The 18,117-nt window shown below is 37.3% G+C and overlaps 1 non-coding gene across 1 annotated transcript; it reads left to right on the top strand.

The window, feature by feature from the left end:
• The first annotated feature begins 17,447 nt into the window (after positions 1-17,447).
• Positions 17,448-17,554, top strand: LOC141603825 (small nucleolar RNA R71). The gene has a single exon (XR_012525674.1). It is a non-coding gene; the product is annotated as a small nucleolar RNA R71 (small nucleolar RNA).
• The last annotated feature ends 563 nt before the right edge of the window (positions 17,555-18,117 follow it).

Consider the following 18,117-nt stretch of genomic DNA (forward strand, 5'->3'; position numbering starts at 1 on the left):
GGCTTTTAAGCTTTATATTCCGTCATTAGGTTTAATTATACTCCTAATTTGTTATAAATAGGAGTTAGGTCGACATAATGGGGAGCTCTTCCTCTCTTCTCTTCTTCCCTTACTAAGTTCGTATTAATCGCTACTTTGTTCTTAATTTAGGATCAATAATTCAAGTATTAATTCTTTCCCTTTCTTTTCTTCTTTAATTATTGTTTATGTTTATTGTTATTTCTTTATTTCTTGTTCTCTATTTAATTATGCGTAGCTAAATCCCTTAGTATGTTAGGATTAGGGAAGCCGTGGTAGCAATGCTTTAATTGTATAAAGCAGATTAGTCTTGCGATAGAATTGTATTAGGCAATTTAATTGTTATCAGGTCGAATGAGTGACATACAGGAGACCAATAATTTTAGTTAACCCCGACCTAGATCGAAAGATTGGAAGGGAAGGCTTGCCTAATTACAATAGGGTATTGCAGTGAGGGCGAAAGTTAAGCTGTTTACGCTCTAGGGCGGTTTAAGGACCGAAAGGTGACGACCATAGCTCTTCTTATCAATAGTCTAATCGCCTTAATATTCCCGATAGTACAGAGATCGATAGCTGCCACGGTGGACCGACTCTAGCATACTCCCTTCTCTCTTTTGTTAATTTCTCTTATTTAATTCCCTCGCTTAGTCTTTAGTTTAGAATATCAATTCAAACCCCCATTCTGTGACACCCCGACAGACCAAATTAAACAGATAATTAGCAAAATAGCCTCCCTGTGGAGATCGACCCTGCTTACTACTAGCTATTAGTTAGTTGTATTTAGGTATTTATTTTTGGTGTAGAAACGACCGCATCAAATTTTGGCGCCGTTGCCGGGGAGGCGACGCTTTTTATCTGTTTTATTTTGTTTGTCCTTTCGCCTCAAGGGAAGACTAAGTACCTTGAGGTTGTTCTTATCTTTCTCTTTAGTCTTTGTTTTGATAGGCTCACGGGTTTATTAGACAGCTACGAGGGAGATCATCGAAGGGAAGGCTTGAGTACCTTCGACCCCTCTTGCCAAGATGACATCTGTTTCCCGACTAATTGCTCAGTTTGAAGCCCAAGCTGAGAAACCTGCTAGTTGGGAAAGGAAGAAATCTTGGGGATGTGGTGCTGCTGAGCACAATGCAGCTGTAGTTGTGCCGCCACATTCACCCCATCAATGGCCACCGCAAGAAGATCCTCGTGATATAGAGAAAAAGAAATCGCGGAGTCGAAATCCTTAATTCGGAATTTGGTAGACATGTCGGTGCTCAAGTCACCGAAATTCTTTGAGTTACTGATCCAAATTGCTCGGTTATCACTGGGTTGGATGAACAGAAATCAAAAGAGGTGTGCTTGACCAAGAGCGGTTTTTCCCATGAAGAACCCACGTTGCCCAATGCTGAAAATGATTTCTATATTTCGGATGACGACTTTCTATCGTATTTCCAGAACGTATGCAGGGATGTCAGCGCTGTACAGGAAGAAAGTCCTCGATCGAGTAACATCTCTTCTCGATCGAGTGACATGCATGAGGAAAGTGCTCGATCGAGTGAACATTCTGCTCGATCGAGTGACAGACAGGAGGATAGTATTCGATCGAGTGATCTTGTTACTCGATCGAGTGAGGTGCGGAAGGAACTTGGTCGATCGAGTGAGCAATTTGCTCGATTGACTGAATTGGCCATTGATGGGAGCTTTTATTCGTCACTTGGGTTCATATTGGATGACGAGTTTGACGATGATGAAGATTACGGTGAACCTCCCTTATTCACAGCCGAGTCGGATACACTTGAAGCTGCGATTTACGGGATGGATTCCACTGAGGAGGTTGATGATGAAGCAGCTGAGACGGTAATTGTTCCTAGCACGGATGAGGTAATCCATTCCTTTGTCAGTGATTCCGTTGTTGAGAGCAACCAACCTGAGGTTATACCTCCTCTCATGTGGTCGATTAATTTAAAGATTTTTCACCGTCCTTATCATTTCAAGTTCATTAATCTGAGACGATACCCTATTTCATTGGCGACTGCTCCCGCGCTCCTATATTTTGTGGACAAATTTAGGAGCGCCCATAGGAAATTTGTTAGACTTAAATGTTTACATATTTTTATTTCCTATTTCTGTAATCCACTTTGGTGCTACTTATCTTTGTTGTGTAGCACATGCGCAGGCTTATGATTTAATGCTGCGTGCTTTGAGCTGTTTTGATAGTGATTAATTAGAGAGGCTCGAAGAAAAAGAAGGTCGAGCTGGGACCTGTCTGAAGCTAGCGCTACCCGGGAGGCAACCCGGCGATTTTATTTTGTTTTTTTTTATTTAATTTCAGTTGTAATAAATGGTTTTTTATACCATAGACTTTATCAGTTTGCTTGTCTAGTTAGTTATGGGTCAATTTTTTTTACATTGCGTTTTTGCAGAAGTACAATGAGAATTACTCGATCGAGTAGTTTTTCTACTCGATCGAGCACCTTTTGTTTGAGGATTCACTCGATCGAGCGGACCTTCCCCTCGATCGACCACCTGCAGAAACAAAACCACTCGATCGACTGATATTCCCTTCGATCGAGCAGTTTTTGGATGCCCATTCACTCGATCGACCACTGTCGGACTGCCATCGAGTGCTATTGACTTGGATTAGCTTACTGAGACGGTTTTCCGGGCCCTTAGCAACCTCCCATGTTCATGGTCGGTTTGGGGAGGTCCCCTTTATTCGCGCTATCTTGTGAGTTTTTTCCGCTTACTCTCTCTTTTTCCTTTAGTTTGCATTTCCTTTCCATGTTTTGGTACAATGGGGGCATTGTACGGTTTGGTTTGGGGAGGTTATGCATCCATATCTGTGTCTGCATATTGTTTTTATTGCATTTCTGTATCACGTTTAATTTTCTGTTTGCATTGTTATCTATTTCATAAAAATTCAAAAATTCCATAAAAAATTGAAAAATTGTTAAAATTCAAACATTCACGTTTATTTTAGCATATAGGTTGAGTCGGAACGGTAGATTTCAATGATGATATTGCACTGCAACTGTCTTTTTGCTTAAGCCTTGCATTAAACTGTTATCTTTTAGCTTTGTTTTATTGCATATCTACGAGTTAATGTTAAAATTTAGCTGAACATATAGACTTGACCTGAAATTTTGGCAACCTACTTATAATTTCTAAGATTTAGAGCCATATAAACTGGTGTCATTTGTGACCAGTTTCATGTAGGATTGTGAGTAGTATACTCCTTGCATATCATGTATCATTAATTTGCACAAATATGAAATTCAATTGCTTTTTGCCGTCATACATTCGGGTTAGTGGTTGGTGTCACATGCAGGGAGGTGCTTACAAATTCCCTTTCTTTCTTTTTTTGCCCATTTAACTCCACATTAGCCAAATTTGCCTGTTGACCCTTAGCTACATTCCAAATTTAGCCTGCCTTGTCAAGCTAGTTTAGATTGTTCTGCGGTATACTGTTTATTGTATCAAATCTTGGCTCATATCATATTGATTTGGAGTTGGTAATTTATGAAGAAAGGAGGTTGATGAAAAAAAAACGTGAAAAAGAAGAAAAAAAGAATTGAAAAATGAAAAAAAAAAAGAAAAAAAATCAGAAAAGAAGAAACCGAAAGAAGAAAAATAGAGAAAGAAAGGAAAAAATTGAAAAAAGAAATGTTGTTTGGTTGACGGTTTGTGCTCCTATGTTCCATCTTATATCATTTGAGGAGTATGTTTGGTTCGGTTTGGTGAGTTTTATGCCAAATGAAGGGCATGTGCTTTATTCTATAATTGAGTTGGAAATGGATGTTGTCATATGGTTCTGTTTAGGTACTAGCTTGATCACCTATACCTCCACATTCCCATAAATGTTTTGCCTTTTCTTACCCATTGCCTCACTTTACCATATTTTTGTAAGCCCTCAGCTGTGACAGGACCTTGTTTGGTTGGAATGTATGTACGGTAGCTAGAATTGTCTATCATATTAGTTGCATGCATGTTTATGTGGGTCGTAGTCTAGGTGAGCGACTATTTTTCTTCTTCTCTCTTACATTCATATGCTTACCCTTTGCTTCATGAGAGAAGAGTGACCCGTGAGAGTCCACTATTAAAGGTCTTGCAAGGTTGACGGTTCAGCTTTATTATAAACATCTTATAACTCGTTTGCATTTGACTGTTTTGCTATAGGTGTTAGTTTGCTTGCATTAAATTGGCTTAAGTGGGCATTTGTAGCTAGCTCTGAGTTATCTTTTCCGTTCCTTTAGTTGCATTTTTAGTTTACTCGAGGACGAGTAAAGGTTTGGTTTGGGGAGATTTGATACGTGCATTTTATATAGTCTTTTTAGCCTAATTTATGCGCGTATCTTTATGCTTTTATCGTGGTTTTATGCTACGAAATGCCCCGAATATGCTACTTTGGTTTGTTTTGTCCTATTTGCAGGAATGAACCCAAAAGTAGTGAAATCAAGCCTTTTACCATACTTTTAGCATGCATTTGGAGGAAGAGTGAATTTGGAGCGGGAATGAAGCTATTTTGAGATGCGCATTGGAGTAAGGAAGTTAGGCGAGCTAAGAGAGTGCTTCAATTTGCTAGTTCCTGCTTGTAAGAGCCATATCTCGAGTTATACAACAGCTATTAAGGTGATTCCAGTTGGAGGTGAAAGCTTATCCTCTTAGCTTTCCAACGCCACCAACCACGCCCTATTTGCCCAAGTAACGAAGAAATGGCAGCCATTTGAAGTTCAGTGCGCAAAGCAGGAAACTGTCGCTGAGAAGTGCTCGATCGAGTACCATTTCTGCTCGATCGAGAGCCCATTTGCTCGATCGAGAGCCACTTCTACTCGATCGAGTGGTTTAGGATGAATAAGTACTCGATCAACTATATTTCCTTTCGATCGACCAGTTCCTTTTATGCCTTTGCTCGATCGAGTGATTTAGTTACTCGATCGAGTGGACTTTGCTACGGGCTGGGCTTTTAAGCTTTATATTCCGTCATTAGGTTTAATTATACTCCTAATTTGTTATAAATAGGAGTTAGGTCGACATAATGGGGGAGCTCTTCCTCTCTTCTCTTCTTCCCTTACTCGGTTCATTATTAATCGCTACTTTGTTCTTAATTTAGGATCAATAATTCAGTATTAATTCTTTCCCTTTCTTTTCTTCTTTAATTATTGTTTATGTTTATTGTTATTTCTTTATTTCTTGTTCTCTATTTAATTATGCGTAGCTAAATCCCTTAGTATGTTAGGATTAGGGAAGCCGTGGTAGCAATGCTTTAATTGTATTAAACAGATTAGTCTTGCGATAGAATTGTATTAGGCAATTTAATTGTTATCAGGTCGAATGAGTGACATACAGGAGACCAATAATTTTAGTTAACCCCGACCTAGATCGAAAGATTGGAAGGGAAGGCTTGCCTAATTACAATAGGGTATTGCAGTGAGGGCGAAAGTTAAGCTGTTTACGCTCTAGGGCGGTTTAAGGACCGAAAGGTGACGACCATAGCTCTTCTTATCAATAGTCTAATCGCCTTAATATTCCCGATAGTACAAGATCTGATAGCTGCCACGGTGGACCGACTCCTAGCATACTCCCTTCTCTCTTGCTGTTAATTTCTCTTATTTAATTCCCTCGCTTAGTCTTTAGTTTAGAATATCAATTCAAACCCCCATTCTGTGACACCCCGACAGACCAAATTAAACAGATAATTAGCAAAATAGCCTCCCTGTGGAGATCGACCCTGCTTACTACTAGCTATTAGTTAGTTGTATTTAGGTATTTATTTTTGGTGTAGAAACGACCGCATCATGTACCGAAAATTAGAGGGTGTTAGTGGATAAATTGTGTTGATTATTTTAATAAGGGAAAAACACAATTATTACACTCTATATCTAGGCATGCAAGCCTACTCTTCATGGGGAAGAAAAATGGATCCATGCATTGGCTCCCCATAAACCCTCCAACCGGTTTTCCTTATGGAAAACTAAAATGTTTTCCTCCTTTATTCATTCATCACTTCACTTAATATTTTTCTAGAGTAAGAAAAATAAATCTCTCTATAACTTGTGAAAACTTAGAGAGAAAAATACACAAAAATCTTTCCTTTGGCCGAAATTTTTGTAGTGCCAATACATATTATTTTGTGTCATATTTTAAGTATAACTAATATTATTACTAGATCTAAATAATATTGGTTATTAAGAGATTCCTTGGGTATATGCTTTTGGGAGGGATTCTATACTTGAATCCTTGTTCTTCCATTTGGAGAGCTCAAGAACAAGTGAGTAGGAGAACTCATTTGTGCCCATAAATCCGAAAATCACAATGTAAGATGATGGTTTCTTCTTTATATTGTTTACTAGTTTGCATGCATAAGATCAATCTTTAATTTTATGACAAATTAAATTATGACATATATGAGTATGTTAGTGTATATAGATCTACATTTCCTTCAATCGGTATCAAGAGCCATGGTTGTTTGCATGCAAATCGGTTAAAAGTTTTTCCGAGTTATAAGAATAACATATAAAACTTGTAAAATTTGTGTTATTATGAGATATCACAAAATTAATCCATGCATGTTAATATTTCTGGTCCTAAAATGTTTTAGGATATTTTGGTTAATTTTTCGGATTTTTATTGTTCATATTTTATAATAATGGCATTTAAATATGATTTTATGAGTAAAAATGTCATTTTTGGTCTAAAATTAGCTATACTTCGAATTTTCACTTGGTTTTTGGATATGTTGTTACATATATTTTTTGAGATAACCTGTAAATTTTCATAATTTTTGGACTTGTTATGCTCGAAAAATAATTTTTTCATTATTAAATTCGGATTTAAGTGAAAAATAGGTTAATATGAGTTAAATTTCGAATCTGGTCATAGAAAATTAATATGTTGTCACATGCAATTTTACAAGATGTGTGTAAAATAATTGGCTATAAAGAAGTCTTTTTGCATGATTTATGAATTTTTGAAGAAAAATAGCATAAATAGTGACATTATTAGTGGAAAATTAATAAAACATAATCTATGACTTAGGAAAAACGTCTAATGTTGCATTTTATTATATTTTTCAGATCTAAAATTGAAAAGTTAATGAAAATAATTTTTTCCATGTTTTTATGATTATTTTATTAAAATCGATAAACCGCAACATTGTTTTTCCGGAAAAAATTTCGAAATTTTAACCTAAGATTTTGAACATTATGAGTGTCATGGAATTTTTCCAGAATGTTCATGAGTTTAAATTTCAAATTTTGAATTTATTTGAAATTTTGTGAATTATTTGAAGTTTAATAGCTTATTTTGTAATTTTTGGTCCATTTATGAACAATTTTATAAGATATGGGTTAATTATGGTCAAATTATTAGTGAAGACTATATTTTGAGTCCTAAGAGGTTAGGGTAATTAACTTATGCATAAATATGAGTTTATGTAATTTTTGTGATTATAAAACGTTGAAATCACGCAAATCCGTAAAAACCGAGTAATATATGATATTGGCTAATTAAAGGCGATTTAGCATTAAAATTGAGCATGTTCATACATATTACAATGCTGCATTTTTCTTTATGATTGTCATAATTTTAATTTATGTAATTTTGAATTATGTAATTTTACTTAGTATGGCCTTAGATTTTAATTGGTATTTCCCGAAATGAATGGGAATATCGATTCGGTTGTAATTTTTATTGTGATCTCGTATCACCGTTTTGTAATTTAATAGATTTATTTTATTTTAGTTACAAATGTATAATAGGAAATTATGTAATTTTATTCTTTCCGGAGTTCCTAAAGACGGATTTCTTCAAGAATGGAGTTACATAAAGACGGTGTTACCTCGAGATGCGTGCCACAACCGAAGTTCAAGGGACCAATGGAGTTGGTTTCCGAATATGTAATAGTTAAAGAGTTTTTCTATTTTAGGAAAGGCCATACTAGGATTTATTTATTTTATGCTTGCATTTTATTTTATGTCACATGCATCGCTAAATCGCCATAACTAAACATGCATTGTCTTCTTTTATCGAGTTTATCGACCGTGTCAATTAAAAATTATCCTAGTTCACCGCTTTAGTTCACTTAAAACGTGATAGATAATAAATTGACATGACCTCTCGCTAAAACTATCAATTGAGACATAGCCTTACCAAATAGTAGAAACCATGAAAACCTATTTCGCGAGGGAGTGCGCTCGGCGCCACCGGGGTACAAACCTTGTTACGTAGGGGAAGTGGGTGATGAATGTTAATCCACCGAATTCATGTTGATGAGGGATGTATCGGCCCCACCGTGCCCAAGTTAATGTGGGTTTGGATCATGGACACATTTATTCTAAATTTGGATTGAACTCAACAAAAGTATTTGATAAGGGATGTATCGGGCCCACCGTGCCCTTGTCGATGTGTTTTGGGCTATAGATAATTATTAATGTAATATTATCGACCAAGAGTTCTAAAAGTAGAATCGATTAAACGTTAATCCACCGAGTTATATTGATAAAGGATGTATCGGCCCCACCGTGCCTAAGTCGATATGAATTTGGGTCTTGGAATCATTTATCATAGTTGGGTAGAGGTCACTATGTAAATGCTTTACTTGTTGTTTACAAGTATTAATAAAACGATAAATGTTGAGTTTTTTTTTTTCCACTATTCCGTTATCATATTGTTCTATTTCTTTACCACAATTCATATACGATATCATTTCGATTTTTATTCAAATCTCCTTAAAATATCGTAACTTAAGACAAAATATGAATTTGCTTCTAAAACCTCAAATGAACCATTGCTAAGGATCTCTTGAAAGGAGTATAGATTAATGTTATTCATTATCAAACAGGTTTTTGATTCTAGACTAACACATCTACTTACAATGGATTATGTTTCATATACTTAATTGAATTAAGTACCTTGAAGCGATAAATAATTTTGGTAATTAGTTTTGTCAGAATTCGTAATTGACCAAAATAGCGCAACCACTTCAATGAAAGTTTTAAGACTAAAACGAACAAATGAAGAGTGAATCTTCATGAATTCAATTTTGCTTCTCAAAGCAAAGACTCATTGAATTAAGTGGGAGCATTCTCTTAAACCGTTAAGATAAGGACGAGGTTCAAGAAGTAAGGATTATAATGGAATTGGTACAAGGTAATGTTAAAGGTAAAGTTGTTGAGAATGACGATACTAAACCTATCAATCCCGACCGATAAAGTTTCCATTGTTCTAAATGTTGGACACAAGAAAGGAAACTACCCCAAATTATTGAAGAATCAACAAGTTAGTTGTGGGACATCTAATGGGGCCTTCTTCTTTAAAAATGTTTATTTGATTAAACATAAATTATGCTAATACTACTTCGTCAATATTAGAAACCAGTGGAGGTTTTCATCATTGTGTTGGATACATAGGATGAATAGAATATGACGACTAGCAACAATGAAGTCGAGAGATAGAGTAATTGTGTACTCAATCTAGTTTTTGGATTTAAAGAGGTACTTAATTGTGACTATTAAGTGCATAAACTCTAAATAAGAATATAAACTTGTTAAGATACAAAAGAGGTTTCACTTTTGTGACCCTATACACCACGATTTGATGTATGGCAAGCCCATTATCAAGGTGATTATATTCTAAACCAAACTAGAATGATATATCATGTAGATGATTCAAATTGGTAACCCAAGATTAAACCTTAAATTTTGGAATGATGAACGCAAAGAGTTATCGAGTACTCTTGAAACCATTAGGTTGTTAATGGTATATGCGTATCTTGTATTCAAAGCAAGATGTCTCGTGCCTTTTGTTTGAAAAAGGAGATCGAGATTGTAAATCATTGATCCAAAATAGGTTGATCATTTTCTTTTACCAACGATTTAAGTCGACACTAGTGTGTTCACTTAATAAGGTAAAATTGAGAAATCTTTGAAGAAGTTCTAGAGTTCAAGGAATCACGATATAGTCGTGATGGGATTATCAAGGTAAAGACTTTGATATAAGCCAAAGGAAATGTGATATAGTATCACAAGTTAATCTCTCTTAGCACGCATTATGAAATAATGTGTGGATGGATAAGAAATCAAACGCTATTCGATATGGTTTGGACTTCAATCAAGTTACTTTGAGTTACTTGATCCTTTTGGGGATTTTATCATTTTTGTCTAAATTATTTTTCCACTAATACGAATCATATGAGATATGAAATGGTAAGGGTACCATGTTTGTAAGTTTTCACAAGAAACAAAGGCTCATCTTTCCCTTTTCAATTATCACGAGTACGACGGGTTTGCGGCTCGTGAAGCTGTCTTTCTAAAATACAAGTTTATTTCTAGAAGACAGAGTGGGAGAATTTATTCAAGAGCCACAAAGAATGCTATGTCGCATTCAAGCCACAATGAATGCTATGTCGCAAGAAACTGGTCTTTCTTGGCTACATGAGACGTTTTGTGTAAGATGTTGTTTCTTTAAAACCTAGGAGGTTAAATTCGTCAAATTGTTGAAAATGATGGATTCATGCTACTTTTAAGAAAGTAAAGAGCTTATAACTTACAAAGAAATCGTTTGATTCAAATTGATTACTTCTAGAAAGTAATGAACATATGACTTACACAAGAGTGTTTAAGTCACAACTCAATATAAGGCTTAGAGCCATGAAAATCCGAAATAAAAGGGCTTGATTAGTTGCAAAGGGTTTTGCACTAATAAAGAGAGATTTCAAGGTTGATTGGTTGCAAAGGGTTTTTACACCAATTGAAATACTTAAGTCTATTTGGATCTTCTTAGGGATTGTGTTTCATTATTATGAAATACATAGCGAGTGAACCTAAAACCCACTTCTTCAATTAGAAGGAATGTATTCAATACATGTCTTGAGTTTTGAAGATTCTTGCAATCCTAAGATAATGTGAAACTTAAGAGAGGGTCTTAAGAAGGACATCAATGAGTTAGAATCAACATTTTGATCATGTGATAAAACATTTCTCGATAAGTCGAGAAATTGTGTTTATACATGAAGTTTAGTGGGAGTTACGGATATTTTAATTAGTCCGATATGTGGATGACATATTGATCATTGAGAATGATTTAAGACTTTTGGAGTATTATAATACATCTTGAATATCCGGATTTATGAAGATAATCCACATGATATTAGCGTCAGTAAGAAGTCTTATGTTGATAAGATTCATGACTAGTTCAATTAAATTGAACATATTTGATTGATTCCATTTGCTTCCGCTGCCGGATCAATTAAATGAGTAATGATGTAAAACACTTCATATACTTTGAGTATGATGAATTGTTTTCAAAATCGAATTTAAGTAATCTTTACCTAGTATATAAAGATTACCCTTAAGTGCTTGTAGAAGCATTAAGGAAGTAAAGCAAAGTGTTTATGATGCAATTTTGTGTAAGGGTGTTACACAAGTGACAATTGACAATTGAGGTTGCGCATGGTTTCCGACAAAACCATAATCAAAACACATTAGGATGGTTAAGATACCATTGTGGCTATAATAATTAAGAAGTAGATTTTCTAGAATCGTTCTAGGCAATAAAGAACAATGAGAGATATTTATAACGGAAATTGAGTACACTTGCAATCATGAGATGTGCAAGAGGATGAGTCCCGCACACTGAGAAAACAGTGGGAGCTATTCTTAGGCTAAGAGGGCCTATGTCTTGATTGGATCTCGACACGTACTCAGAAAGTTTTGTGATGCAAATGTATACATTACAAAGGAAAACGAGTATGTAGTAAGGTTGAGTAAGGTACAAGAAATTGATAAAACCTACTAACCAAAGCCTTCTCAAAGGCTAAACATGATGAGTCATGCCATTTCAACTGAATTGAAATGAACAACTACATACAAGATCAAATTAGATTATAGATTATGAAATAGTAATCAAGCATTGACTATTCATATGTGATAATCGCATTTGTCATTCGAGTTTTATTTTAAAACTCTTTTATTATACTTTGTTACATCCAAATGGGTTGTAGAGACAATTGAACCCCGTTAAAGTGAACACGGATTAGCATAGTATTCGCCCATAGTCACTTGTATGAGGTGACGTCTCGAAGTGACTAGAGTGTGATGCGATTGATGGCAAGTTCAAGTGCCATACAGTCATGTGAGATGACTAGTCGATCACATAGGCAGATGTTAGGAACATCTTGTCGGGCCTTATGACCGCTTATAGAGTTCTGGCAAATTTATATAGCCTGGTCGTGGCGAGAGCTGCTATAGTATTCTAATGAGTCGATTCTTTTGACTAAAGACTATTCACCTAAGATGGCACAGTTTCAGATTAACTTTGATTTGTGTTACTACGACCTTCGTAAATGGGGTCAAATGGGCATATTTTGGGTTATGATGGCTGTGGCTAGTCGAAGGGAATGAGTGCGATAGGAATTGTCCATCCCCTTGTCAGGGTTAAAACAATATCTCAGGGCCACTCGAGGAGTAATGAACTGGAAATGCGTGGCCACGCTCGGAAGGTATCCAGAGTGGATAAATCCGGTCAATCAGTTATTCTCCAGATCGAGGAAACCATTCTTGATATGATCACTTGCAAGTACGACCTGAAAGACACCTTGCATTGAGTGGAAGATAGTAATAGGACAAGAGAATTGGTGACGCACACTTGTCGAGGACAAGTGGGAGATTGTTGGGAAATGTGTCCTCAACAATAGTGCGATCACATGATTTAAATATCATTATTAAATCTCATTTTAAGAATACATGTGGGATGTAATATTTTACAGTCAACTGGTCCACACATATCGGTAATGATTGGTTGACTAGAGTTTGACATTTCGTCGTGTGACGGTGGTGATCGATTGATCCCCTTAGGTCATACCTATAGGGAAATACTCTTAATTGATTATTTAATTAATCGTATACCGATACGAGTTAATTAAATTGCTTAAAATTGACGGATGATTTTGTGAGTATAATTTACTTATCTTATTGTAAATATGATTAAATGAGACACGGTCTAAGTAATCGAATTATTTTATTACTTAGATGAAATTATTGTTTAAAGAAACAATTGAAACGGAATGAATGAATAAATTATTATAAATACAGAATGTTGTCGTTTATAATTCGGAGACACTTTTGGCACGAGTAATTACGAATTACTAGTCGATTTTGTAAATGACATATTTTTATGAGTATGTTGATTTTTAATATGATAAAAATACATTGCATTGTAACATGTCATGTAACATGTAACATGTGACAAAATTGACAAATGACAAAATAAAATGGACTACCCATTTTATCTCATGTGTACCGAAAATTAGAGGGTGTTAGTGGATAAATTGTGTTGATTATTTTAATAAGGGAAAAACACAATTATTACACTCTATATCTAGGCATGCAAGCCTACTCTTCATGGGGAAGAAAAATGGATCCATGCATTGGCTCCCCATAAACCCTCCAACCGGTTTTCCTTATGGAAAACTAAAATGTTTTCCTCCTTTATTCATTCATCACTTCACTTAATATTTTTCTAGAGTAAGAAAAATAAATCTCTCTATAACTTGTGAAAACTTAGAGAGAAAAATACACAAAAATCTTTCCTTTGGCCGAAATTTTTGTAGTGCCAATACATATTATTTTGTGTCATATTTTAAGTATAACTAATATTATTACTAGATCTAAATAATATTGGTTATTAAGAGATTCCTTGGGTATATGCTTTTGGGAGGGATTCTATACTTGAATCCTTGTTCTTCCATTTGGAGAGCTCAAGAACAAGTGAGTAGGAGAACTCATTTGTGCCCATAAATCCGAAAATCACAATGTAAGATGATGGTTTCTTCTTTATATTGTTTACTAGTTTGCATGCATAAGATCAATCTTTAATTTTATGACAAATTAAATTATGACATATATGAGTATGTTAGTGTAAATAGATCTACATTTCCTTCAGAAACATGTCTCATAAGGAGTACTACTCACATTCCTAAATAAACCGGTCATAAATGTCACCAGTTATAGGCTCTAAATCTCAGAATATATAAGTAGTTTGCTAAAATCAAATTCAAGTCTCAAGTTCAGCAAGAAATGTAACGAAAACTCGTAGATATGCATATGATTCTACTAATAACATGTCAATTAGCAAGGCTTAGGCATAAACAGATGCAAATGCAATGTCATCATTGAAATACTACCGTTCCGACTCAACCTAAATGCTAAAATAAACGTGCATTTTTTGAAATTTTTTGAAATGTTTCAATTTTTTTGGATTTTTGTATATATGAAAAATGAAATAAACATTGCAAAACAAAATGTAAACGTGAATGCAAGCAAATGATATGCGACGCAAAACCCTTCCCCAAACCAAATCGCACAATGTCCCCATTGTGCAAAATCATGTAATGAAATAAAAGAGAAACGGGAATTCGCGAGAAAAGAAATAAATATGACATGAAGTGGAACTTGGGAACTCACAAGACTTTAAGCGCAGCAAAGGAAACCTCCCCAAACCAGCGTGAGCTAGAAGGTTTTAGTAGCCAGCAGTGCTACTAAAAAGTACCTGAAAGACAAAACAAAACCACGCATAAAATCGAGAAAGACAATAATGAAGCGGTATTATGTGCATATTCGGGAAAAATAGAAGAAATAAATAAAATGACGGAAGATAAATTGGAGTAGAAAACTCCCTTAAGTCCGCAAATCGACCAAACATAGCAGGACAGAGGTCGTAAACAGGTACAGCAGTGCAGGTCAGTCGATCGACCACACCACTTAGTCGATTGACCAAGTGAACAGGAACAGAAGCTCCTGGAAACCGCAGACCAGTCGATCGACCACCCAGACCAGTCGATCGACTGGAAATACTGCTGTAACTTCTTATTTCTTCGTGTTTGCTCAATTTCTTGAGCTAATGAGGTCTAAAAACTTGCAAGTGCACAATAATACGCGCCCAAAATTGCGCAAAACCCAAAATAAAGTCCAAAGTGCATAAAATCCTAAGCAAGCAAAATAAAATGCGAAGTTTCGCGCACACAAAAGCAATAAAAAAAATGTTTAAAAGCAATAAAATGTTTGATAAGCAATGTGATCAACTAGTAGTTGATCAAAAACGGCCACGGTATAGCCCACTTCGTCGGCTTCTGGCTACTAGAGGTAGCCTCAACTGTGCTTATCTTGTCAGCTGCACCCTTCTTAGCTTCCACGTCCGTATGGCTCAACGGATCAACACTCTCATCATCTCTCCAATCAAGGACCTCCTCCAGCTCGTCAGAATCCAAGTCAGACTCCGTTACTTTGACCGGCTCGTCATCAACTTCCTCATCGGGGGCATAGCTAAGGCAGCCAAGACCTCCTCTTTGAATGATCGGCTTCTTCACAGCTGAAGTAACCTGTAGCTCGTCCTTCCCCAAACCAGCTCCTGCAATATCAGAAATGGACAAATCTTCCTCCAGTTTGCTCCCATTCTGGGGCGGAGGGGTTACAACAGGAACAGGGGTAGGCATATCAGGGAGCATAAAGTACGATTTCTTGTCAGAAACCGTATTACAAGTTACAGGCCACATGGGGTCCTTTTTCTTAGCCGGCTGGGCAAAGACAATAGAATGCTTTCCCACTTTGAAAGTCAAGGTTCCTAGACCGATATCTATGACTGCACCAGCAGTGTGCAGAAATGGCCTACCCAAAATAATGGGAATATGGGCATCCTCAGGCATGTCAAGTACAACGAAGTCGACGGGGAAGAAAAACTTCCCTATTTGGACAGGGATGTCCTCTAAGACTCCTATTGGCTGGACCGCAGATCGGTCGGCCATCTGTACTGTCATATTTGTCACTGCAAACCTAGTCAGTTTCAGCTTCCTAGCTAGACTCAAGGGCATGACACTTATACTAGCTCCTAAGTCACATAATGCCTTCTCAATAGAGAAGGTACCTATATTGCAAGGAACAGAAAAGCTACCCGGGTCCTCTAGCTTATGGGGTGCAGTGTGAGACAAATAAGAGCATGACTCTTTGGTTAATGCGACAGTATGCACATTTTCAAGTGACTTTTTCTTAGATAGGAGTTGTTTCATGAATTTAGTATAGGCAGGCACTTAATTAACTAACTCAAGGAAAGGCACTTGTACATTCAAGCTACGAATAACTTTCTCAAATTTATTAAAAGATACCTGTTCCTTCGTCGACACTAGTCTCTCTAGATACGGGGCTGAGAGAAGTACCTTAGCCCTCTCCTCTAAGTCTCGCATGCCGGCATCCGTGGACTTAGGCTGGAAGTCCACAACTTTCTCCTTATTGAAGCTTGACCCTTCTTCAGACCGTCTCAAATGTGAGCCATTAACCGTCATCGGATCGATCTTCGGAGCCGGGACTGACCCATCAGCACTCGGGTCTTTCCCCAATATTTTTGGGACTGTCGTGCCCCGGAACAAATGATCCCTCAAGTTGTCGGGCATCGGAGGACGAAAAATCTCGTTATCAGCAGCGATCTCAGTCGATCGACCAGTGATGTCAGTCGATCGACTGGGATGAACAGGACCAGAAGCTTCTGTAACCCGCACTTCAGTCGATCGACCGGGTATGTCAGTCGATCGACTGATATACCTGGTAGACGCCTTTTTTTTCCTTTGCTCGTTCCAGCTTTGTTTTGACTCGGTTTTGTCTCATCTTTCGCAGTGGCATCCTCGACCATAGCAGGTCACTCCAGGGTAGACCCACTCCTCAAAGTTATGGCGTTTAGGGTCTCTTTCTGGTCATTTTGAGTTGGTAAGTGTCCCGGGGCTCGAGTGGTACTTTTGCTAGCCAATTGAGCAATTTGGCTCTCTAGCATCTTCATCCCGGCCTCTCTAGCTTGGGACTCCTCCAGCAATAAGTTCTTCAACTCGGTGAACTCAGATTTTTGGGATTGTTGCTGCTGCTGAGGAATATACGGAGGTTTTTGATATGGTTGTTTGTGAGGGGGCACATAGGCTTGCTGTTGCTGCTGTTGTGGAGGTTGAGTTGGATTTACTACATTTTGGCTCCTCCAACTCAAGTTGGGATGGGCATTCGGCTCATAGTAGGTGTTTGTCTGCCTATAATGTTGGAAGGCAGCACAAGACTCAAAGGGGGCACTACAGTTTTCTGAAACATGCCCCTCTCCTCCACATCTTCTACAGACGAAAGGACCGTCTGAAACAGCGTTCACCTGATATATCCCTCCTTTTGAAGCTCCTCCCAACTCATATTTGTCAAACCTTGCAGTGAGAGCTTCTAGCGCGGCTCTGAGAAGAAGATTCACCGCTCTCTCTCGGTTTCCTCTCGAATTCCCATATTCACCTTATGAGTGGCCAAATCATCGATGATCTTCCACCCCTTAGTCTCTCCCATGTTCTCAACAAATCGGCCATTGGTCATGACATCCAAAATAGCCCTACGATCGTCATACTGACCCATTATAGAACCTGGTTGCAAAGACTCCATTTTTCGAACCCATGGTGCGGTATGGTTCGCACCAGTTTCTTGAAACGGACCCATGCTTCATGAAAGTTCTCATCAGGCCCCTGTTTAAAGCTCGTGATCTGAGCTCTAATGGCAATAGTCTTCGATGCAGAAAAGTACTTCTTGTAAAATGCTAAAGCCGGCGAATTCCGATCGATTATACCGGGAGCTTCCCGGTCCAAATCCCTGTACCACTCCCTTGCAAAGCATCTCGGAGTGAGAAAATAAACATGGTTTCTTTTATCGATCCCGGGTCACGCCAACAGGTGGAGGTATGGAGCAAAGCAATAATCGATAAAAGTCTCCATGTGCTTAGTTGCATCTTCATTTGCGGCTCCCCAAATTGGTTTTTCTCAACCAGATTGATATAAGTCGGCTTCGGCTCGAATTTTTCGCCTCCCTGGTAATACAAACCCCTTATAGATATTTTGTCGGCTCGAGTGATCGGGGCAATGGTTGCTTCTTCAGCCATGACTAGAATTTCTGGAGAAGTGACTGTCTCAGCTGAAGAAATAGAAGCAGGAGATGTAGGTGGATCTTCTTCGAACAGCTCGTTCTCGTAAAAGCTTGAAAAAGTACTCAACTCTTCCTCTGTCGGCAATACCCTTTGTGATCGTCTCAACTCACGCAAGGATTTCTCGATCTCAGGATTTAATGG

Source organism: Silene latifolia, chromosome 9, assembly GCF_048544455.1.
Source record: "Silene latifolia isolate original U9 population chromosome 9, ASM4854445v1, whole genome shotgun sequence".
Lineage (NCBI taxonomy): Eukaryota > Viridiplantae > Streptophyta > Magnoliopsida > Caryophyllales > Caryophyllaceae > Silene > Silene latifolia.